The sequence below is a fragment of the Monodelphis domestica genome, chromosome 5, assembly GCF_027887165.1.
Source record: "Monodelphis domestica isolate mMonDom1 chromosome 5, mMonDom1.pri, whole genome shotgun sequence".
Taxonomy (NCBI): Eukaryota; Metazoa; Chordata; class Mammalia; order Didelphimorphia; family Didelphidae; genus Monodelphis; species Monodelphis domestica.
Window position 1 is genome coordinate 299,631,920 of NC_077231.1, and position 23,980 is coordinate 299,655,899.

At 39.2% G+C, this 23,980-nt stretch overlaps 1 long non-coding RNA gene across 1 annotated transcript in view; it reads right to left on the reverse strand.

The window, feature by feature from the left end:
- LOC103093076 (uncharacterized) overlaps positions 1–21,717 on the reverse strand; it is a 41,199-nt gene extending 19,482 nt beyond the window's left edge. Inside the window, exons 1-2 of the long non-coding RNA XR_001625285.2 lie at positions 21,300–21,717; positions 4,352–4,671 (exon numbers count right to left, since the gene is read on the reverse strand). This is a non-coding gene — a long non-coding RNA (uncharacterized LOC103093076). The remainder of the gene's footprint in view (positions 1–4,351; positions 4,672–21,299) is intronic.
- Between the last annotated feature and the right edge of the window lie 2,263 nt (positions 21,718–23,980).

Below are 23,980 nucleotides of genomic sequence, written 5' to 3' on the forward strand. Positions count from 1 at the left end.
AATAGGAATTGCCCTATACTTTGCCCCAGATTGGGTTTGAGTCTCTCTCAGCTTTTGAGCTGAGGCCAGGCCTCACAGGCTGGTGGAGGGTTTCTTTATTCCTATATATGCTAATATATGCTAGTTTTCTTAAGTTCAAAGTCTTTAACAGTAGACAGCAAGAGGAAGAAAAGGTTTTGAGCTTCAGAGCTGGTTGGGCCCTTACAGTTCAAACTACTTCCCTTAAATCCTTTAGTTCTATGACATGATCACAGGAATCCAGGTAGAGAACACAGTTGGGAATAATCCAGGAACAGAGGTACTTCTATCCAGAGACAGGGAGAGAGAACTGCTTTCAGTCTGAGGGCCAGGAAAGAGAGTCCTGGGGAGCAACTGTCACTCTCTAAGTCTCCCCTCCCCCTACCCACTGTCATCGCTATCCATCAATCTTCATTCTAATATTCTAACTGCTGTCTGCTCCACCACAGTGGCAGAAATCCAGAGCTTGGTTCAGTTTTCCTTTCTACAAAGAGTAGGGTTAGTCAATTAGAGTTAAGTGACTTGCCCAGGATCACACAGCTAAGAAGTACCTGAGGTCAAATTTGAAATCAGGTCCTCCCGACTCTAGGTCTGGTGCTCTATTCACTATGCTACCTTGCTGCCTCTAAGAATTCATTATCTTTCCTACTCTCCCAAACCTGCTCCTCTTTCAAGCTTCCCCATTTCTATTGAAGGCATTATCATCCTTCTAGTCACTCAGGTTTGCAACCTTGGTGTCATCTTTAACTCCTCTCTTACTATCTCTCTCATATGCAATCAGTGATTAAGTCTTGTCCATTCTAATTTCTCAATATCTCTTACATTCAAACCTCTGTCTAAGGGCACAGCTCCCACTCCCATTGATGCCCTTATCACTCCTCTCCTGAACAACGGCTCACTAACAGAACTCCCTATCTCACCCTTTTTTCCACACCAATCCATTCTCCACATAGTTGCCAAGGTGGGATTACTAATGCAAAGAAATGGTTGTGAACAATCACTTCCCTGCTCAAGAAACTCCAGTAGTTCCTTACTGACCTGAGAGTAACCAAGAAATTGCTAAACATAGCACTGAAATCTTTTCACAGCTTGGGTCCAATTAATTCCCCTTTGCACACTTTTCAGTCTAGCCACACTGATCCTCTTGCTGTTCCTCATACATAATTCTCCATCTCTTGTCTCCAGGCCTTTTTAATGTACTCTTTCTTCATCTCTATATCTTAGGATCCTTAGTTTTATCCAATGATTCCACCTCCTATGTGAGGCCCCATTCCTGATCTCCCTAAATCCTTTGTCCTTCCCTCCCCCCAAGATACAAGTTCAAAACTAGACTCAGACACTTACTAGCTGTGTGAACCTGATCAAGTCACATGACTTCTATTGGCCTCAGTTTACTCACCTGTAAAATAGAGATAATAATGAAATCTTTTACTAGCATTGTTGTGAAAATAAAATAACTGTGTCTTACCTTACAACACTATAGAAATACTAGTTATTATTTTTGCTTTTTTTGATATTATATATGTTTATAAGGCCTTCTATAGAGTATAAGCATCTTAAGGGCAGGGATTATTTCATTTTTGTGTTTTTATACTCAATGCCCTAAGAAAAGGCCTGACACTGTACAAAGTAAGAACTTAATAAGTCTGTTGATTGATTGATAGTTGTATATATAGTCAACTACAGCAGTGCTGAGAGAGAAGACAGATGTGAAGAGGGGGACAGATAGAGAGAGAGAGACAAAGATAAAGAGACAGACAGACAGAGACAGAGAATGCTGCTGGTAAAGACCAGCCTGGCTACCAATCAGTCTTCATTATGCTACCACTGGGGTACCTGAGCACATTCACACATTATCTCTTATATGAGAATTATTCATCTCTTATCCCTCCTACTAGACTGTAGTCTCCTCAAAGACATGGACTATACATGATCTACCATTAAGTTCCTCATACCACCCAGCAGAGTGCTCTATGGATCATCAAACTTTTTAAACAGATTAATAATTACTTGGGATTCTGTCTTTTAGGTAAACAATATGTTTTTCCATCCTGTATAAGACAGTTAAGAAATCTGAATAAACCATTCTGCAACACTCAATTTTGTGCTACTTACCAAAAACTTAAAATATGTGTTTTAGCTTCTACTGTTGTCCTCATAAAGAACAACCAAGAGATTCAGAAAGCCCAGATAGGGAATTGTTTTGAAATGTTCCCAACCCTAAGTATCACTTATTTATTCATCATGGACATCTCCAAAATTATTTATATAACTCCCCAAGATATCATTTGGAAAGCATGTAAGGGGAAGAATAGGTGCTCTCCCTCTTCAGCTCACAAGTAGAACCATGAAATCTTGGCTAAGAATGGTAACTATCAGGAACAAAGATTTTGAGCTAAAAGAAACCAACCAGGGTGGGGGCAGTGTAATCTAGGCCACATATAAAGTCACCTCTTATTTTACAGTTGAGGAAACTGAAATGAAAAAAGTGAAGAACTTGCCCAGGTGTTTTTTTTTTTTAACCCACGGCTCCAATTTCAGACTATCTTTTATGAGCTGCTTGACATCTTAGACGACAACAAGATATTACCAGGAAACCCCCAGTCACAAAGAGTCAGACAGAACTGAAAATGACTAAGTTACAATAGCATAAGGAATGGACTCCAAACCCTAAGGTGGTAGAAATGGGCCACCAACTCTGCTATCATCAGTTACATGTGTCCATACTTATGGGAGTTGGCATTGTAGAATGGATAGAAAGATGAACTTTGCATCAGGAATACCTGGGTTTTAATCTGGTCTCAGCTATTTACTAGGTCTGTGATTTAACCTTTGGGAGCCTCAGTATCCTTATCTTTAAATTAAAAGGGTTGTGTTTAATGACCCCCAAGGAACTTTCTAGTTCTAAATCTAGGAGCCTAAGAACCTACATTATGTCTGCTTTCCTGAAAAGGGAAAAACTGACTCAGGGCTACATTTGCCCACAAGACTAATGCCACCTGGATAATTTTGGTAAATACCACTCAACAAATAGGGGAAAACTGGATGGCATCCATATGTCCCCCTCTCTTACCCTACCTGGCTCATATGGTTAGTTATAAACTAGAATAGAATTATTGTCCTGAGCAAAGACAAATGCCTTTTAGTCATTTTCCTGTTCTATGAATTAAAACTATAACCAGAAGAGTCTAGGCAGGTTCCCATTTATGCCCGTAGTCATTCTACTGGCTGTGATCCTAAATAACTTGCCCCTACTCCATCCAAGAAAGTGCAAATGAGAGTTGGTATCTTGGATATTGGTATAAAAGCCTCTGGGAAGCAACAGAATTTCCTCTCCTTAGTCCACCCCAAAGGTGCAGCCCACAGGTGTTCAATAAACCAATTGCCTGAGAACACTGAGCTCAGCCAAGCTCTCCTACTCCCTTTAGTGCCCTACCCATCACTTAGGCAGAGAGATGTTGCTGTTGTTCAGAGGCAAGGGAACTAAATGCCCAGAATGTAGGAGAACAGAGGGCGGTGGGAAGCCAGCCTAAATGAAAATGTTTGTTTTCAATACAGCTGTAGTGTAATGAGCAGTGAGGAAAACTGCAATATACTCCCAATTAATCATGTCAGTGGAGATGAGAATAGCCCAGTTAATGGGACGGTAGAAAGTTTTCTGCATAAGATTTCAGAAGACCAGGATTCTAATTCCATCTCTACCAATAACAAGCGGCATTACCATAACAAATCATTTAACTTCCCTGGGCCTCCTGGGTTTTCCCCTACGTAAAATGAGGAGATAGATCTAGATCTTGTCCTTTACAACTCAAAATTAATAAAATCATAGAAACCTAATTTTGTCCAGAGTTTTGAACACTCAAGTCCACCAGTCTTTATTTACTTGACTTCTAATTCATTTGGTTCCTAGAATCAAAAGATGCAAGAGTTAGAAAGAACCTTAAAGTCCTTTTAGTCCAATCCCTACATGAAAGGGATTTTCTCTACCACATACCCAAATGGTCTCCAACCTAGAAAACATCCACTGATATTGATCTCAATACCTCCATAATGACAGTCCATTTTGAATAGTTATAATTGTTACCTGCCTTTCCCCTTTTTCCCAGCCAGTAGCAGGCACCATTGACTCCACTCTTTTTTCCTGCTCTCTGGTCTTGGGATGATAGGATTCAGTGTAAAGAAGGAATGTTCAGAAACCCATCCTCTCACCAAATTCCCTGTCAATACAGAGACTATAAAGTCTCTTCTACAGAGAAGAGTTGGAGTGGGAGTAGGGATTAAAATAAAGCATGGTTGGAGTTAGCCTAGATGGAATATAATGGAAGGCACTCACCAAAAAGAACAACAGGGACTTCATGAGGGGAAGGAGTTCTGGTGCTGAAACAGTGAAGTCCTTCAGGGCATGTTTTCTGGTCTGAGTCCAAGGTAGTTGATGAGAATGTGCCCACATCTAAATTTCTTCCAAACTTTTTAACTAACTTCTTTAATAGAATGAGATTTTGTGTTTGCTTAACACATATCTTCAATTCTGCCTCCCACCCCTGGCTCTTTCCTCTGCACTCCAGATCCTGATGCAAGACAGTTTTCCTGCTCTTCTTCATCTGTTCTAGGGCTTGAAATGTTTCCTTTGCTCCATCACTCCAGTATTCCCCACTACCAAAGAAGAGAAGTTAAATCAGCACCATGGACATCTCCCAGCTATAGTCCTCACTAGGCCTATATCAAGGTCTCCTCAGAGCCCAGGCCAGATGAGTCAGAATAATGAAATATAGTGCAGGTATTTTTATCCTTATTTCACAAACGAGGTAACTAAGGCTGAGTGCCCAGTACTATATAGCTATTATGCATTGGCATCACAATTCAGACTCAGGTATTCTACCTCATTTATACTGTTTCCCCATGATTCAAGAAATAACATGGTGGTCATGTACCTCGATCTGACAAATGACATATTAAAAAAAATAAAAGCATTTCTATATAGAAAACAAAAGACAATTGTTTACAAAACTAAACTTCTGTTATGTCCAGATTTTTAAAATGTACAGTAGTAAGAAAAAACCCTACCCACCTTCTCTGAAGATCCCTCTCTTAATTTTTTCTTATTTGTTTTATGTTTAATTAATGCTTTTTGCTTTCTTTTCTTTTTTGTATCTCTGATCACTACCCACCAACTCCCTCTACCATCAATATAAGCTTACTCTTTCAATATGAAGTGTAGTCAAGCAAAACAAGTCAACACATGAGCCATGAGTGAACCACAGACTTTTTTAGAAAGAGTATGTGAATAGTGACAGCCTAAGGTACAAAGATTTAGAAAGCACAGATTCAGCCCTATCAGAAGCAAGTAATCCATTCCAAGTCCCAATTTAATATCTGGATCCTTAAAATCAGAAAGAATGAAAAGCAAAAAAAGCTTCCACCCAGTGTTCACATTAATTAGACACAAAAATGGGGAATTTTCAGTGGCACAGATTGTCATAGACATATAAAGAGACATTTCATGGCATTGTGTTTAACCAATATCTTGGGGCAAACCCCAGAATGCTATCATGGTGATTCTTTTCATGAATCCTGGACGCACTGTATCACTGAAGAAACTTTGTTCAAGAAGTATGCAATTCCAAAACATCCTTTAAGGAGCCTCCTATCAGAAGACCCATAGTATCTGCTTCTAATGGAGATAATGAAAGTTCCACTCTCTCATTTTATGTACAAGGTTGCCTATTATTCAGGCCATTAGACAATCAACTCCACAATCCAATGGTCTGACCATTTCTGAATGATGGTTTAGGAAGAAGGTAGCTGGATAAGTGGAAAAAAAGGAAGGATTCCAGACCTTGCTCACCATTCATCCAAGGTTACCTTAGGACAGAGATGGCCAGTGTCACTTGAAGACTAATGAACCAGTAGGTATAATTTTCACTAAAAGGAAGAGAAGTGGCCTTACCCTCTTCCTCATGATAAATTATATTGGATCCAGCTGGGCTGCTTGTTTATTAGCCCCTGGATCCATTACAAGAACTTACTCACTTCCTTGAGACCCAATGATTCAATTCAAGCCTGGCATGCCATATTGCTAAGTCATGGTCAATGATGGCTAAAACTTGCTAGGAAGAGGGGGGCATGGAATGGAAAAAAGCTGACCCCTAATTATAAAACCAAAGCCCAACTTGAATGGTTATTTTCCACTTTTTCTATGTTTTTGGTAGAAGGGAAGATACAGATGAAAATGAGAAAAAATATGGTTATATTATTGTTTTTCTTTTAATAAGATACATACAGTAGATTCATAATATTAGTGATTGTGTTATAATCTTTTTAAGGAGAGGGAATGACCATGGAAACAACAATTGATTTAGAGTTTGACGAGATCATAAAGGTTACTTAGTCTATTCCGTTCCTTTTATGGATGAAGAGAGGGTCTGGGGAATTAAGTAATTTATCCAAGGCCCCAGTAGTAAGCAAAAGATATAGTATTTGAATTCATGATCTCTGCCTCTAAATTCAGCACTTATTCTACTATACCTACCATATTATGTTTGTATAACTTATAGCATTCTAAAACAAAAGGAAGCCCACAGAAAATGTTCAATTAGATCAAAAAGTTATAATTTAGAGCTGATCAGGAACTCTTAGGCCAAGTAGTTCAATATACTTCATTTCTAGAATTGAGTTCTAGAAAAGCCAAATGACTCATCTCTAGGGTCACAAAGATGCCAAGTGTCAGGGCCCAGTATGGAACCCAAGTTCTCTAATAACAAATCTAATCCAAATCAAATAATTCCTAATTAACTGGTTGATTGTGGTGAAAACTTCTAGACTAAATCATAAATTAAACAGTTTTAGTCTTTGGGCTTTGATTGTCCTACTGTGTGAACTTGGGTCATTAACTTGACTTCTGTGCCTTTCAGTTTCCTCCTTTTTAAATAAAATTAAAAGTAAAATAAAATAAATATTTATTTAAAAAAAAACAATAAATAAACAACTTTAAATAAAGTAAAGGGTCTGAACCAAAGATTGGTTCATTTTATTTAGTCTGGTTCCATCTCTTTGATCCTCTGATACTGTATCTGATTGTGGGTTTCTTAGGCAAAGTACTGGACACCTCAGTTTTCTCAATGACAAGTTAAGTTAAATGGCTTTTTAAAAATTTAAAAACAGCTCTTCTTCCAACATACATGGATAAAAATCTGTCTTTGTAAATACCTACCTCCAAGAAAGGGAATTCTTGAGACTAATTCAATGGGTTATTCCAATGTTTAAGAACTCTGTTCTTAATAAATATTAAATAAATAAAAATTCCAATGTTTGAGAAGATGTTAGTAATGTCATCTTTATTTTTCTTTGGTGACTAATGAGGTTGATATTGCCCAGTACAGCCATGAGCAAGTCTCTTCTTCCTTTTCCTCCCCACTCACCTGGGCCTCAATCACCTTATCTTTAAAAACAGCATATTCATGTAGCCTATCTTATGGACTTGTGAAATACGTGTTTTACAAACTATAAAATACAATAAAACTATAAACCATTATTCTTTATAAAGTTGCAAGCCACTTGGAAAATAATTAGGACTCTTCTTGTTGGATTGAGAATCTCAAGTTTTGAGGTTTGAATTTCTATGAGGATGAGCAGAAGAATATTTCTAAATATTTACATTGAACTTTAAGCATCTGAAATTCAAAAAGTTAAATCTCACTATATTGCACTCAAAAGAAAGAGTCAAGGAGCCAGTAAAAAAAGTCTATTATTAAAAAAAAAAGTAACGCACCTTATTTTCATCATGACCGGAAACACCACAGACAGGAATGCAGTGAGAAAGTGAAATCCTGATTCTTGGTTTAAAAGAAGTTTGTGAACTCTTTAACTATTGATAAAGATCATCCATAGGGATCATATTCATGATGGAAATGAGAAGCAACTATTAAAGTAATTGAAAATCATTTTGGGTTTTCACTTTTTAAGTAGTATTCCCAAAAATCTCCATGAAGGAAGGGTTCTCAGAAGCTCCCTGGTACTCAAACAAAAATCTCTGAAATATACTTGAGAAATGGTCCTACAAGCTCTAGTTGTTCACCTCAAGTGACAGAGAGTTCACTAAATTATTAGATAGCCCATCCCACATTTGAACAGGTCTTAGGAAATTTTTCCTTGAGGTAAACTTTGTATACTGATATCCTCTCATTTGCCAAGCAAATCTTTTCACTTAAAAAAAAATGGTTGCAAAAAATGATTGAAACATAAAGAGAGTAGAAACATATTAGAGTGAGAAACTTTTTGCCAACTCCATCAAGTATTTGGATACTTGCACAAAAGTTCCACAGAATATTTCACCAGTATGGTTACACTATTTATACAAGCCATGGCTCACTATGCTTTGTTGTCTTGTGTAGTTTATGTTCCTCCCCAAATCCTTCAGATCAGGACCTCAAAACTCAATATCCTAGAACCCCTCCAGTGGTTCTCTTCATGTTTTACAAATCCCAAAACAACTGTTTGCATTGGCCATCTGCCATCCCTTGCTCTCACTGCATGACTGGACTTCCTTTTCTAGTCATACATGTCATTGTCCGTGTCTTTTATACAACTTCCTGGAGATAGGTCCCATTAGGTTATATGTTGTAGCCTACTTGTACTAGCTCCCTTTGCTTGCTGGTGCTTTTCAGCCTGATTGTAATTTAAATTTACTTTGTGTATTTTTGTTTGTATATATCTATCTAACTACACATCATTTCCTCCCAGTAAAATGTGAGCTCCTTGAAGGTAGGGTCTGATCTGTGTTTTTCCTTTATATTGCCAAGGCTAGTGTGATGTCTGGCATGTAACAAATGCTGCTTAAGAATCCTTAATGAATAAATGAGTTCATTTGCTCTACTCCTCTCCCTTTCATTTCGATTCTTCAGTGAACAGGCTATTCTATAATCTTCAGCCATATGTCTGAATAACCAAATATGATATCAATAAGTCAACCCATTAGCATTTATTAGTGATAAATTAGTGGCTGGTGAATTAATGGAGTTTTAGGATTAAAGATTAAATTGCATAAATAGGATGCTGTAGTTTTCAAGGCTAGAGAACAGAGCCACCATATGGTCAAGGATTCATAGGTTAATAGTAGGAGTAGGAAGAGGAGAGCTCAAATATTGTGGTATTCTGTCACTTGACTGGCCAGCATTTCCTCTAGGGTGTGGTTTTGCTGTCTGGCATGTCTGGGAATGTCTGGGAACTACTAGGAAATTCTGAGCAAATGCAAAATTGAGGGCCAGTGGCCATAATGATTCCAGACAACTGTCTATTGGTTCATTAACTCTTCTCAAGTATATGTAACCACCATTCCATTGATGTGTAGAGTTTGCCAAAGAAAACCATTCTGTTTACCCCACAATTATTCCTCCATATCCCAGTCATGTTATCTTCTCTTCTATCAAATGCAAGCTATTTCCATACTGATGTGAACTGTCTTTCTCATTTCTGGCCACATGGAACTTTAATAGGCAAAAAGGATATTATGGTTCCCAGATCTCCTATCACTTGTCAGCCAGGATGGAATGCATTTCTAATGTCTGCCATTTCTCTATTCAGGTCCCAATTAAATTCAACTCGACAAATATCATTTCAACACTAATGACAACAGCAACAAATGCTTATATTTGTTTAGTGTATCACAGTCATCTTTCCACATTTTCTCTTAAAACTTATGACAATCCTATAAGGTAAGTAGAATTATCATGTCCATTTCAGAGATGAAAATACTTAAGCTTAAAGTTATAAAATTATTTACCCAAAATCACATAACTGTTAGGATTTTTACCCAGTCTTTCTAACTATATGTTCATCATTCTTTCCAGTGTGATAGGCTTGAGTGCAAAAGACATTTAAGTTATGTACTCTGCCATGCGAGCTTCTTAAGAGTAGGCTTTGTTTCATTCTTTACATCCTATCTATTTATTGCCAACATATTGCCCAGTACAGAGTAGGTGAATAACCAATACTTGTCAATTGACTAATTGTCCTCAAGGAACTTATGGGCAAGGTGAAATTAAACATACTTGGTGGAAGGGGGCAGTGAGCATAGTAAAAAGTAATCATATGGAACAACTAGGTAGCTCAGTAGATTGAGAACCATGCCCAGAGATGGGAGGTCCTGGGTTCAAATCTGGTCTCTGACATTTCTAGCTGTGTCATCCTGGGCCAGTCACTTAACCCCATTGCCTAGCCCTTACCACCTTTCTGTTTTAGAACCAATACACAATAATATTTATTCTATGATGGAAGGTAAGGGGTTTTAAAAACAAGTAATCAAGATATAAATGCCATGGGAGTTTAGGAATAAAAAAGATTATTGTGGGTCAGAGGGATTCACTGAAGAGGTAAGAATTGCATTAGGTCCTGGAGAAGGAGTTAGATTTGGAATAAAAGAGAATATGTTCAAAGTGATGATAATGGTGGTGTTGATACCTAACATTTTTGTAGTACTTTAATGTTTCAAAAACACTTTATAAGTCCAAGTTCAGTGATCTATCTCCTTGACACCAAACTACCAGGAAAACCACCATGAGCAGAGAAATACTTCCTTCATGGGGTCATCAGAAAAAGGAAGGTCACAGAGAAGTGTAAGGAATTAAATTTAGGGGGTTGACTCAATATGTCAGAATTCTAAATTAAAATTGTGGTTGCCAATTCAAAAACATTATAGCCCCAAGTCAAAATTACTTTTAATAGCTTTTATTTACAAAAAGGGTGGAAAGAGTGAAAGTAGAGAAATACAAAGAGGGTAGAGAAGATGTGTAGCCCATCACACTAAATATTGCTCTGGTGCTAGGCTCAGCCTGGAGGGCTTGTTAACCCATGACCAGAGGACCTGGAGTTCTACCCACATGACCTCCTCCAAGAAGTGAAGGCCTCTCCAAAACTAATCTCTCTTCAGACACCAAGAAAGGAAGGCCAGCAATTCACTCACCCAAGAGGCAATCCAAGTCCCAAATTACCTCCAAGCTCCAGATTGAGGCTAAAGAGCACCTCCTGAAGATTGTCTCCAGAAGACTGCCCAGCCAAAGAAGTTCAGGGCTTTTATAGTGGTTTCTTGTCCCTTCTCCTCCTCACAGGGGCCAATCACAGCTTCCAAATTGCCCAGCACTGCCCAGGGGGGCAGTGTCTGTGGGATTCACACCTCTCATTCTCTAAAGGTGTTAACTCTCATCATAGACCTCTGAAGGCAGCAACCTTTTATCATAGGATTCACAAGTTTTTGACACTGTGTTATCACCCACTTTAGCAAATGACTTGAGAACACTCTTACTTAGTGTTAAGTAGGGGTGCTTTGAGTTCTGGAGTTATCAGTCATTTTAGCAAGTGACTTGCTCCTTCTCTTACTTGATGGCTTACAAAGTGTTAAGTAGGGGTGTTGGTGGATCAGTATAAAAGTTGCTGACTAGACAAAGAAAGTCTGATTCACACCCCACAGGAGGAGGGAGAGGTGGGCTTAAGACAAATGTCACCTTCTGCACAATTTGGGCTATTACTAGGCCTTGGACATCTATACCCTCATACAAGTATTGGCAACGGAAAACCACAGGCTAGGGCGAATGGCAAGCCATCAGAACTAAATCTGGGTTTCAAAGATCATTGATTTCCATCTAGAAAGGGTTTCAGCGATCTCCCCTAGTTGAGCCCTTTTGTCTTACAACTGAGAAAACTTGAGACCCATCCACAGAAGGAAGAGATTGCCCCGAGTTCACACAGAAAGAACATGCCATTTGGCATTCCACGATAGGCGGCGCTGTCCCTCCGTCCCCGCTGAGAGCTCTGAGGCTTTGTCAACTGTAGAGGTTGAGGAGGTCATGAAGGCTGAAGCGAGTGCTATGGCTCTGGATGCTCGGGAGGCTTCAGAAGCCACGGGGCTGTGACCATTCCCACTACCGTCGCCTAAGCTGGAGCTGGGCCGCTGCACCTCGCCTGACTCAGCAGGAGTTTTGATGTGGAAGGGCTGGCTGTACTGCTGACGGGGGTCTTCTCTGAAGTCTTCTTTGCCGATTTGCTGCCCTACTCCGGTTCTGTCTTAATCTTCCTCAGCCTCATCTAGTGGGTCTTCTGGTTTACTGGCAATGTCGAGGTCCCGCCCGGCCATCCCCTCCTGCCCAGCCAGCGGATTCACTTCAGGTCTCCCAGTTTGCTCACTTCCCTTCAGCATAGCTTCAGCCGCCACCTCCGCGGACTCTTTTCTGAAACGAGAGCCCGGGGCAGGATCCCTCGCACTTCACCTTAAAGAGGGTTGATACTTTCCAATGAGAAGTCCATCAACCAGAAACCCTCCACCCAGAAAGTTTACAGCCAGAAAACCTCTGGACAGAAAGGGCTCAGGCAGAAGATCTTCAGCCATACAGGACCCCATCACAAAGCCTTCACCGAAAATCCTCGTCCTGGATTATCCCCATCCAGAAAGCCTCGAGTCAGAAATCCCCAGCAAAGAAAGCTCCCGGCTAGAAACTTTCTAGCTAGAAAGCTCCCAGAGGAAAAACCATGAGTCTGCAGTCATCTCCAAGGAATCCTCTTCCCAGACTTGGAGGAGGTCCCCACGGAAAAGCTGCAAGTTTCTGAAACTTTCCAACTCAAGCCCTGCTCCCTCCTTAAAGGGAATTTGAGGAGTTCATGGCTCGGCCTTCTAATCAGCAGGGCAGAGGGGCTGAATGTGAGTACCAAGGCTGATTGGGTCTTACAGGATGAAGAGATGGAATTGTTTAATTAATGCAGTAAAATAAACTTAACCAGGAAAACTAGATAGATAGATAGATAGATAGATAGATAGATAGATAGATAGATAGATAGGGAGGTAGGGAGAGAGAGAGAGAGAGAGAGAGAGATGGATGGATGGATGGATGGATGGATGGATGGATATAAAGATTTAAAATGAGTTTTGACTAAATAAGAGTTATAAAAGTAAGATCGTGATCACTGTTAATAAAATATTAACCCTTAAGTCAGAAAAACTGTTAGCAACTTTATTTACAACAAAGGAGAGATATTAAAGTGGGAACTACAGGAAGGAGGTAGAGAATTGTCTGGTCTGTGACCCAAAGAAGTCCAGCTCAGCACCCAGCAAGGGCTCCTTCAAGTCCTGGATCTCCACGTAGAAGTCCTGGTGGCGTCTTCCGCTAGAAATTCACCACCAGCAGCCTCTTACTTTAGCCCAAATCACTCACACAGCAAGCCTCTCCAGCCCAGGAAGTCCAGGAAAAAGTGACTGCCTCCAAGAGTCTCCCTTCAGCGGGCTCACCAAGGCAGAAGGAATAGATCAGTCCTTGGGTTGGCCTGTCTCTCCTCCTCTTCACAGAAACCAATTTCAGCCTTTCCGTTTGCCTAGCACTGTGGGGGAGGGGAGGAAAGGGAAGGGGGCAGTGGCCTTTGGAGGTGTGAGTTTTCTCTAGTAAGTGCCTTGTGAACTCTTACTTAATGGCTAGCTAAGTGCTAAGTAGGGGCTCGTCAAGTTCTTGATTTGATTAACTTAAAATAGACAAAGAGAGTTAATTCTATCTTCACAATAGATATAGATAGGGTATTCGAACTCAGATCAAAGGACCATCTATTTTAAGCTGCAAGGGGCCCTAGAAGTCATCTAATCTGACCCCCTCATTATAGAAACTGAGATCCAGAACGACAAACAGACTTGCCAGGGCCACATAATCAACAAATGCCTGGGGGGATGGGGGGGTTGATTTGAGGTTCTATGGTTCAGACGTGGTTTACTACACTGTGCTATTTCTTTAAAAAACAAACAAACAGGGAGCAGCTGGGTAGCTCAGTGAATTGAGAACCAGGCCTAGAGATGGGAGGGCCTAGGTTCAAATCTAGCCTTAGATACTTCCTAGCTGTGTGACCCTGAGCAAGTCACTTAACCCCTGTTGCTTAGCCTTTACCACTCTTCTGCCAATACACAGTATTGACTCCAAGACCAAGTAAGAGTTTTATTAAAAAACAAACAAACAAAAAACCCTCTGCTTTTATCTGCTACAAGAGCATTTCCCAGGCCTTTTCCATCATGCCTCCAAGGCTGCATTGATTCAGGTCTCTGAGAGTGTGTGTTTTCATTAAATCATTGCTGTTTTGACCAACCTATATGTCTGCTGAATTTACTTGACAACGTTTTGGTAATGTCAGATGCTAACTTGACTGATCTTGCAAAATACTTCCTGCTGAGGAGGGTAATTTGAAATGTAAAGATAACATGAAGATAGTTTGAGGCACTAATGGGATGAAACAAGCAGGCCCCACTTCTCTAATGTAATTCTGAAAGCGAGGAAAGACCAATGTAGACTTTAAAATTGATTATCCCTGAAAAATGCAGTCTCCACCTGGTGATTTGCCGTTGTTTGTTCAGTTATTTTCAGTCATGTTTGACTCTTTGTGACCCCATTTGGAATTTTCTTGGCAAAGATACTGAAGTGGTTTGTCATTTCCTTCTCTAGACCAGTGGATAGATGAGGAAACTGAGGCAAACAAGGAGAAGTGACTTGCCCAGGATCACACAGCTAGTGTCTAAGGCCAGATTTGAACTCAAGAAGATGAGTCTTCCCGAATTTAGTTCCAGTGCTCTATCCACCGCACCACCTTGCTGCCCTAATGAGAGGATATACAATTAGGAAGTAAGGGTCATAAACTGATACTCAAACTGTACATCAATGATGCATTTAGTTAATGAACATTTATTATAAGCTTCTCTGTGCCAGGTACTGTGTGAAGCACGGGGAAAAGGTACAGAGATGAAAATGAAATAAATCTTGCCCTCAGTAAACTTGCATTCTATTTGTGGAGACAACATGAGCACAGATTAAATATAAAATATATACAAAAGTAATACCAACAGAATTCCAAAGCTGTAGCACTAGCAACATTAGACAGACATTAGAGGGTGAGGTAATCCTTGAACTGAAACTTGAAGGAAACTAAAGATTAAGGTATAAGAGGTAGAGAGAAGAAAGGAATACTTTTCCAGTAGGGGGCACAGCCTGGGCAAAGTCTCAGAGGTGGAAAACAAAATGTCAAGAATATAAACAGCACAGAGGGAGAATAATGTATAATAAGTCTGGAAAAGTAGGTTGGAGCTAGATTGCAAAGGACTTTTAATGCTAAACCAAGGAGTTGGTATTTTATTCTACAGGCAATAGTGAATGACTGGAGTTTCTTGCAGAGCTGAGTAATGTGGTCATTACTTAAGAAATATAAAAAAGACTGCCTGCCCTTTGATCCAGCCATATCACTGCTGGGTTTGTACCTCAAAGAGATCATAAGGAAAAAGACTTGTACAAGAATATTCATAGCTGCGCTCTTTGTGGTGGCCAAAAATTAGAAAATGAGGGGATGCCCTTCAATTGGGGAATGGCTGAACAAATTGTGGTATATGTTGGTGATGGAATACTATTGTGCAAAAAGGAATAATAAAGTGGAGGAATTCCATGGAGACTGGAACGACCTCCAGGAAGTGATGCAGAGTGAGAGGAGCAGAACCAGGAGAACATTGTACACAGACAAACCCACTGAGGTATAATCGAATGTAATGGACTTCTCCACTAGCAGCAATGCAGTGATACAGGAAAATTCTGGAGGACTTAAGAGAAAAAACACTATCCACATCCAGAGAAAGAACTGTGGGAGCAGAAACACAGAAGAAAAACAACTGTATAATCACATGGGTTGGTGGGGATAGGACTGAGGATGTAAACTCTAAACAATCACCCTAATGTAAATATCAATAATATGGAAATAGGCCTTGATCAATGACAAAAGTAAAACTCAGTGGAATTACTAGTTGGCTAAGGGAGGGAGAAGGGAGAAGGGAAGGGAAAGAACATGAATCATGTAACCATGGAAATTTTTTCTTAATTAATCAATAAAATTAAATTTAAAAAAATTACACCAAAAAAAAAAGAAATATAAAAATGGCAGGTGTGTGGAGGATGGATTAGAAAAGAGAGATACTAGAGAAAGACATCAGTTAGTTAGGAGTCTATTGTAATAGGGTGAGCAACAAGCATTGAACTAGGATGCTTGAGTTATGAGTATGAGATATAAGAGATGTTATATAGGTTGAATCTATGAGACTAGACCTTTTATTTTATATATGGTATAAGGTAGAGGGAAGAGCTAAGGATGAATCCAAAAATATGTGCCAACTTGGCAAATAATGGATTTGGAATAATGGAAAAATTGAAATTTATGAACATTTTCTCCAAATATAGGGAAGTCATTATAATAAAAGGAAACTGGTTCTAAGAGACCACACAAGAAAATTACTCATTATTTGAGATCATTTCAACAAATATTTACTGAGTGCTTATTTTGTCCTTTCTCTGACACAGATTAGTAGAGTAAACCTGGCATTTAAGTTCTTACAGCATTCGAGGCTACTCTTTTAAAGTATATGTGTCAGAGAAGGTACTGTTTTGAAGAAGTTTTTTTCATTTGGGAGTTTCATATCATATCAATGAAACCTGTAGGTCCAGTCACCATCCTTTAACCCTATTTTGTCCACAGTGATCATAATGTTGCTGCTGTTCTGTCATATCCAACTCTTCAAGACCCTCTGGGGTTTTCTTGGCAAAGACCCTGGAGTAGTTTACCATTTCCTTCTCTGGCTCATTTTACAAGATAAGGAAACCAAGGCAAACAAGGTTAAGTTTTTTGCCCTGGGTCACATTGCTAAGAACTCAAACCAGAGTTGAACTCAGGAAGATGAGTATTCCTAATGTCAGCACCAGTACTCTGTCCAATATGGCACCCAGCTGTCCACCCATAATACATTTAGGGTTACAAAAGTTGATATTGGTGAGACAGAAAAATACTGTGATAATCAAACATGATTATTAAACTTCTTATAGCAGAGTTAATGAGGGGGAAACAGCATACAATCCCTACAGCTTAGCTTTAAAGGTCCTATATGATCTACCTCAAATGAAAAAGAAGCAGATTGGTTGTACAGTGGATAGAGTGCTAAGGCTAGAGACAAGGAGACCCAAGTTTAAATATGGTCTTGGATACATTACTAGTTGTATCATCCTGGACAAGTCACTCAACCTGTTTGTCTCAATTTCCCAGCTATAAAATGGGGGTAATAAATGCATCTACCTCCTAGGACTGTTGTGAGGATCAAATAAGATGATATTTGTAAAACCTTTAGCACAGGGCTGGCTTATACTTGGCTCTTCATAAATACTAAATATTATTGTCTTTAGCTTCTTTTCTACATTATTTCTCTTTAGGTACTCCTCCTTCCAGTCCCCCCACCCCCCAAAAAATTATTACTACTCATTCTTCAGTCCAGTCTTAAATCTCTAACCTCTATATAACTATCCAAGTCATGCCCTATGCCTAGAATTTACTCCTTCTTGGTCTATATCCTTCAGAACTATCCTCCTTTGAAGTTCACCTAAGGTGCTACCTTCTCCATGGAGCCTTCCAGGATTCACACCAATTATGGAGTTCCCTTGCTATTCAATTAGTCCTAGAGGGTTTTTTTTTAAGGACTTTGTATTGCCTCCCTTACCACCACTCCATCACCCACTATTTTGAACTGTAAACATCTGAAAATATGTTATAGTACCATTTTTATCACTCTCCCCTCCAGCTTCAATAGAATTCAAATTCCTTGAAGGCAAAAACTGTCTTTAATTGCTTTTTTTAGTCTGCCAAGTGCCTAACCCAGTGTTTTGCACATAGTAGGTACTTAAAAAGCAGGGATTCCTTTGGCACACAGGTTGAACCAAATGTCTACTGAGGTCATTTCTGATTCTCAAAATTCTTTGAATTTTTAAAGTAGAAAAAACAAAAATATTTTCTGTCTACAAGATTCTAAAACAAAGGGTCTTCCTAGTCTAACCCAGAGCCTTACACATTATGAGTACCCCAAAATGATGTACTGAATGAATTAATGAATGAGTTATTGTCAATTCCATGAAGGTATTAAAAAATCTGATTGGTGCCATATAAACAATATAGCTCCTTACTGGATTTTTTTTTCAAATTTCAACTGTTGCTGTACCACATCTCTGTAGACCTCAAATACAGAAGTTTGACTACTGTGAGATGCCTACAGACTTCCCCCTTCATGCCTCTGCTCTACTTACTCATCATAGTGTATCCCCAATAAAAGCAATGATGCAGAGAGAGCAGAGCCATGGGCCAGTGCTCCATCTACCTGGAAACCCATTAGCTTGTGAAGGAGCTGAGTAAATAGCCAAAGGTTATATATGGCCTTTGTGTTTTTGTGTTTATTTTTTCATGATGGGCTAAGTTTTCTGAGTTGGCAGAACCTGAGCTGTGAAAGGAGCTTTCAGCTTTACTGTTATTAAACATAAATAGTAATGGTGGAAAGAGAGATTGATGAGTTTTCTGCTAGAGAAAAATGGCAAGCAAATTATGGGCCTCTCTCTCCTTAGCAAAATGTAGCCCTCTTGCAAGGAGTGGAGGTGGAGTGGACGGAGGGAGACAGAGGCAGAGAGAAACAGTGATGGAGACAGAAAGAGACAAAGAGGTTGAAGGGGAGACAGAGATAAAAACTGGAAGAGAAACAGAGGCAGAAAGAAGCACAAAGAGTAGCAATCAGAGATAGAGAGAAACATGGATAGTCAAAGATAGAAAGACACACAAAAAGAGATGAAGAAGGATGGAAAGAGGCACAGAGACAGACATGCAGAAATAGGGAGACAGAGAGACAGAGTTGGAGAAAGAGAAAGCTAGAGCCAGCTTTAGAGAGATACACAGAGATACTAGAAGGGGAAGAGGGGGGAATATAGGTCATCCAGTGCCAAGGAGGTGGGCAGTAGGGAATCCCCCCCCTCTCTTTAAATCTATTAGTAAAGGCTGATGTGCCTGCTTGTCAAGTAGGCATTAAAAGTGATTCTGGTACAGGGAAGGGTTAGACTCGATGGCTTTTGCAATCCCTCACAAATCTGCAATCCCATCATTCTGTGAACTGATATTAGAATGCTTTGGGGTTTCATACATACATACACACACAGTCTTATACAAATATACATGTAAATACATCATGTTCAAGAGCAATGACAGTTACTTATTATTTTCAAGTATATAACAGCAGCTAATAAGAGCTTACTTTGAGAGACCTATAGTATCAACCTAGTTGTATTTTGGGTCTAAAACTAAATGTCTCTCCTACTGAATACTAAGGAAGACCTGATTGGGCATCTAGACTTAAACACAAGGCTCTCACTATCTTTTATGGGCAGAGAGACAACATATCCACACTCCTGAATCACACTACTCCCAGACTGAACTGATGTCCCTAAAGGCCTTGCTAGAGTATGACCCATAAAATTTTTTTAAATGTTTTTTTAATAAATATCACCATAAGGGGGCAGCTGGGTAGCTCAGTGGATTGAGAGCCAGTCCTAGAGACGGGAGGTCCTAGGTTCAAATCTGGCCTGAGACACTTCCCAGCTGTGTGACCCTGGGCAAGTCACTTGACCCCCATTGCCTAGCCCTTACCACTCTTCTGCCTTGGAGCCAATACACAGTATTGACTCCAAGATGGAAGGTAAGGGTTTTAAATTAAAAATAAAATAAAATAAATATCACCATAGCAATAACTCAGACTCTCCAAGACACTCTGAAAGAAAAGTTATCAGATTATAGAGACAAAGGGCACTAAAGTCACAAGGAAACAATGTGAGGTACATGTCATTTCCCAGCCTCCCACAAAAAAAAGCCCCTCAAAAATGAATGGCAAGTTTAAAAAGTGAGAATGAAAGCAGAACTATCATAGCCCTCTACCAGGTTTTGTTGTAATTTTTAGTTTTGTGCATGTCACAATATCTTTTAAGCCTCAATATCTTTTAAGAAAAAAAACTAGCCTCGATCACATGAGTCGAACAATGGTTAGGATATTGCCACTTTCACATTCTAGGATAAAGGTAAGTTGGGAATTTGGTTTCGTCAAATTGAAGCATCAGAGATTTCCTCTGTTCTTACAGTCACTTATGAGAAGCCTGTTCTCCAAGAGAATAAAAGAAAAGGACTCGACTTTTCAAACCTTGCCAGGTAAGGACAATGGGATTCCATTTCTTTTACTCAAGCCTTAGGAAAAAGAGCTAAATTGGCAAGTGGCCAAGGAATAAAGCCTTAGCTTAAGAGTCAGAGGACACATGTTTACATCCTGGCTTCATTTTCTATTAACTGTAGGGCCCTGAACAGGTCACTTAATTTGTCTGGACCTCAGTTTTCTTGTTTGTAAAGTGAGGACATTGGATCAGTCTTAGACGATCTCTAAGAACCTAAATTTTTGATCCTTTCAATTCTAGAGTAAAGACCCTGTGACTCCATGGAGATGGAAGAGTCTGACAGGAAATAAAAAATTGAGTATTAGGAAGGAAATTCTACTCTTTCTCCCCTAAACTTTTCCTTTCCTCCTGATTCTTCCATGCAACCTTCACCCTTCTGTTTCCTCTGGCTTCGGTAGTTACATGACGATTCATTCATTAGCTAATTTCAAGCCCTGCAAAGCATTAATTGACCATTAAAGCTTACAGATCAACCTCATACAACATCCATTTGTCACTCTTCTGTGCAGATATTCTAGACAGTGCCACCTGGAAAGGATTGCCTTCTTCATTTTGTGCCAGACTTCCTTTAGGTCTAGACACAGAGACTCTTTCTTCATTCCATTATTTGTTGTCTCCAATTAGGGGATTGGAATTAAGTGATTTTTTTTCCCTTTACAGTAGAATTTGGAACCATATCAGCCTATGTTGAAATTGTTGTATTTGTCCATCTTCCTACCTGCTTCCCTTCAAGAAGTTCAGCTGACTTATGGGTATTCCTTCATGAATCCTCCCAATGCTTCAATAATGTAGGCTGCCTTTGAATCTAGGGCTAGACAACATTCCTCCCCACATTCCTTTACTCTACCAATGTGACCTTGGACAAGTCACTTCCCCAAATATGGTTCTCATTTTTCTCACCTGTAAAATGAGGAGGTTGGACTCAGCACTTCCTTCTAACTCTAGAGCTAGGTCTGGTCCTCTTACCCATAGGCAAAATTGTCCATTTTTCTGAACTCATTCATTAAACATGAAACCTTTTGATAATTACATAGCATAGGGAAACTTTCTTGTAAAATTTCATTAGTTCTGATGATACAAACAGATCCACACATCTAGAACACTTCGATCTTTTCCAGACACTAGAGATTGCTGTCCCACCCTTAGCCACTCCATCCCAGGCAACATCTTGTGACCTAATTGATAAATTTCATTTCAGAGTTTGAAATAACTCACCAAAATCACCATCTTGATGAAAAGAAATGGCGTACAGAGATGTGGTCTCGGGCACTTTAAAAGGAAAATTTCTTCAGAAAGAATATCTCTGAAGAAAAGAAATAACCTGAAGCCATGACATAAGCTGCTCTTTCAAGCTTAAAATAGATCCCAATTTGAACTAGAAAATAGCTTCTTTTACTGATATGGAAACTAAGACATCGAGGACCTATGCTACAAGCCTGGAAACACTAAAAGTAACTTGACTCTTGACCTTTAATTATTTTTTTCCAAGGTGGGTCTTGGCTGTGGTTGTTGCTGTTATTAGTGTCAGTGGAAATGAAGACCATCTGTGCACCTAGAATTGCAGCAACATCATAATGCAAGGGTCAGGGCACATAATACAAAACTATAGATTGTTATCTGTTAAAATGTTGATGCTTGGGCGTGTCTGTGTGGGTCAAAGGAAATCTGTGTGGTTTCTAGGCAACCAATTTTCCTGTCAATTTGAAAAGGACCAGAGGTCACTAAATAACTCCTCTTCAGGAAGAGCAACTAAAACTTGCCTGTCTGAAGTATTAATGAGTTGAGTTCTTGACTCTGTCTCAGCCATCCTTTGATTGGACGAATGAATCACCGAGAGACAAAAAGAAACCAGGAAATGACCATTTTATTATTCTGTTTAATTTTAGGCTGGTAGAGTTAAGGCAGAGGAAACCTGAAGAGAATTTTTTTTTCATACAACTCAAAGCACAAATACCAATTTATAAAAACTAGCTTCAGGAAATATTTTGTTGGTGTTCAGTCATTTTTCAAGCCTGCCTGACTCTTAATGACCTCATTGGGAGTTTTCTTAGTGGAGATATTAGAATGCATTGCTATTTTCTTCTCCAGTTCATTTTACATTTGAAGAATTGAAGCAAATAGGGTTAAGTGACTTGCCCAGGGTCTCACAGCTAGTATGAGTCTGAGGTCAGATCAGAACTCAGGAAGATGAGTTTCCCTAACTTCAGCCCCAGCACTCTCTTCACTGTACTACCTTGCTGCCCACAAGGGATATGGAGATACTTTATGCCACTGGAAAGAAGAGAAAGGGTAGAAAAATGCCCAGAAAGTCTGACCTATGTTAGCACACTAAAGTTTCTTACTATATCAATCCTTATTTTCTCCCTAATTGCCAGGACCCTTCTTCCAAAGTACATTATACTTAACTGTGCATTTTTTTAAACCCTACCTTTGTGACTTAGAATTAATAGTATGCATTAGTTCCAATGCAGAAGAGTGGTAAGGGTTAAACAATGGAGGTTAAGTGACTTGGGGGAGAAGCGATCACACAGTTAGGAAGTGCCTAAAGTCAAATTTGAACCCAATGCCTCCCATCTCCAGGCTTGGTTCCCAATTCACTGAGCCACCTAGCTACCCCCAACTATGTATAATAACCTAAATCCCTAGCACTTGGTTCAGTGGCTGCATGTAGCAAATTAACTGTTTGAACTAACTCAATCAAAATAGGGAACTTATCATGGGGGGAATTGCAAAAAATCATGGATATCTTGGCTGATTATTTACTTTAAAGTCTCAATTATCAGATAATTACATTTATGAGGAACCAGGTACATTTTTAAGCATTGTTTTATTTGGTCATTTTCAAACATTATTTATTAAAAACAAATTTTCCTCCCCCCCCCCACCACCCCTCCCATAGCCGACGCATGATTCCTCTGGGTATCACATGTGTCCTTGATCCAAACCCATTTCCATGTTGTTGGTAGGAACCAGGTACGTTTACTAATAAAGAATTTTATTTAGTTGAGAAGATGACTTATGTTCTTGAATTCTTCTGCATATTCACTTTCAATGGAGAAAACCACTAAATTGATTCTTGGTCATCATCTAGGGGTGAAACCAGTTGCTATAAACTAATAAACTCTACAAAATAGAAGCTCTTTAACCATTTTTTTTTGTTATAAAGCCCTTTGGCATCCTAATGAAGCCAATGGGCTCCATATCAAAATACAGAATTAAATATATGAAATAAAAAAGAGATGATTACAAGGAAAACCAATCATATTGAAATATAATTATCAAAAACTTTTTTTTTTTAGTTTACAACCCAGGTTAAGAAGCCAAGCTATATAACTTCAATAGAATTGGACCATTCACTATAACAAGGGTTCTCAACCTTTCTAATACTGTGACCCCACAATACAGTTCCTTATGTTGGGGTCACCAAACCAAAAAACATTATTTTGGTGGCTACTTCAAAACTGTAATTTTGCTACAGTTATGATTCAGAATGTAAATACCTGATATGCATTATGTATTCTCATTGCTACAAATGGAGAGGTTGAGAACTGCTGCACTATAATATATCAAGTAGTGACATCCATCCATTTATTTGTACATTCACAAAACAAGTTTTTAATAAACATCTGCAATGTGCAAGACAATTTGCAATATTGAGGGGCAACGATAGATGAGAACGTTTACCCCAGTGTCCCTCAATTGGGGAATGGCTGAACAAATTGTGGTATAGGATGGTGATGGGATACTATTGTGCTATAAGGAATGGTGAACAGAATGATTACAGAAAACAGTTGGCAACACCTACATGAACTGATGCAGAGTGAAATAAGCAGAACCAGGAAAACATCATACACAGTAACTGAAACACTGTGGGATGATCAATGTGATTGACTTTG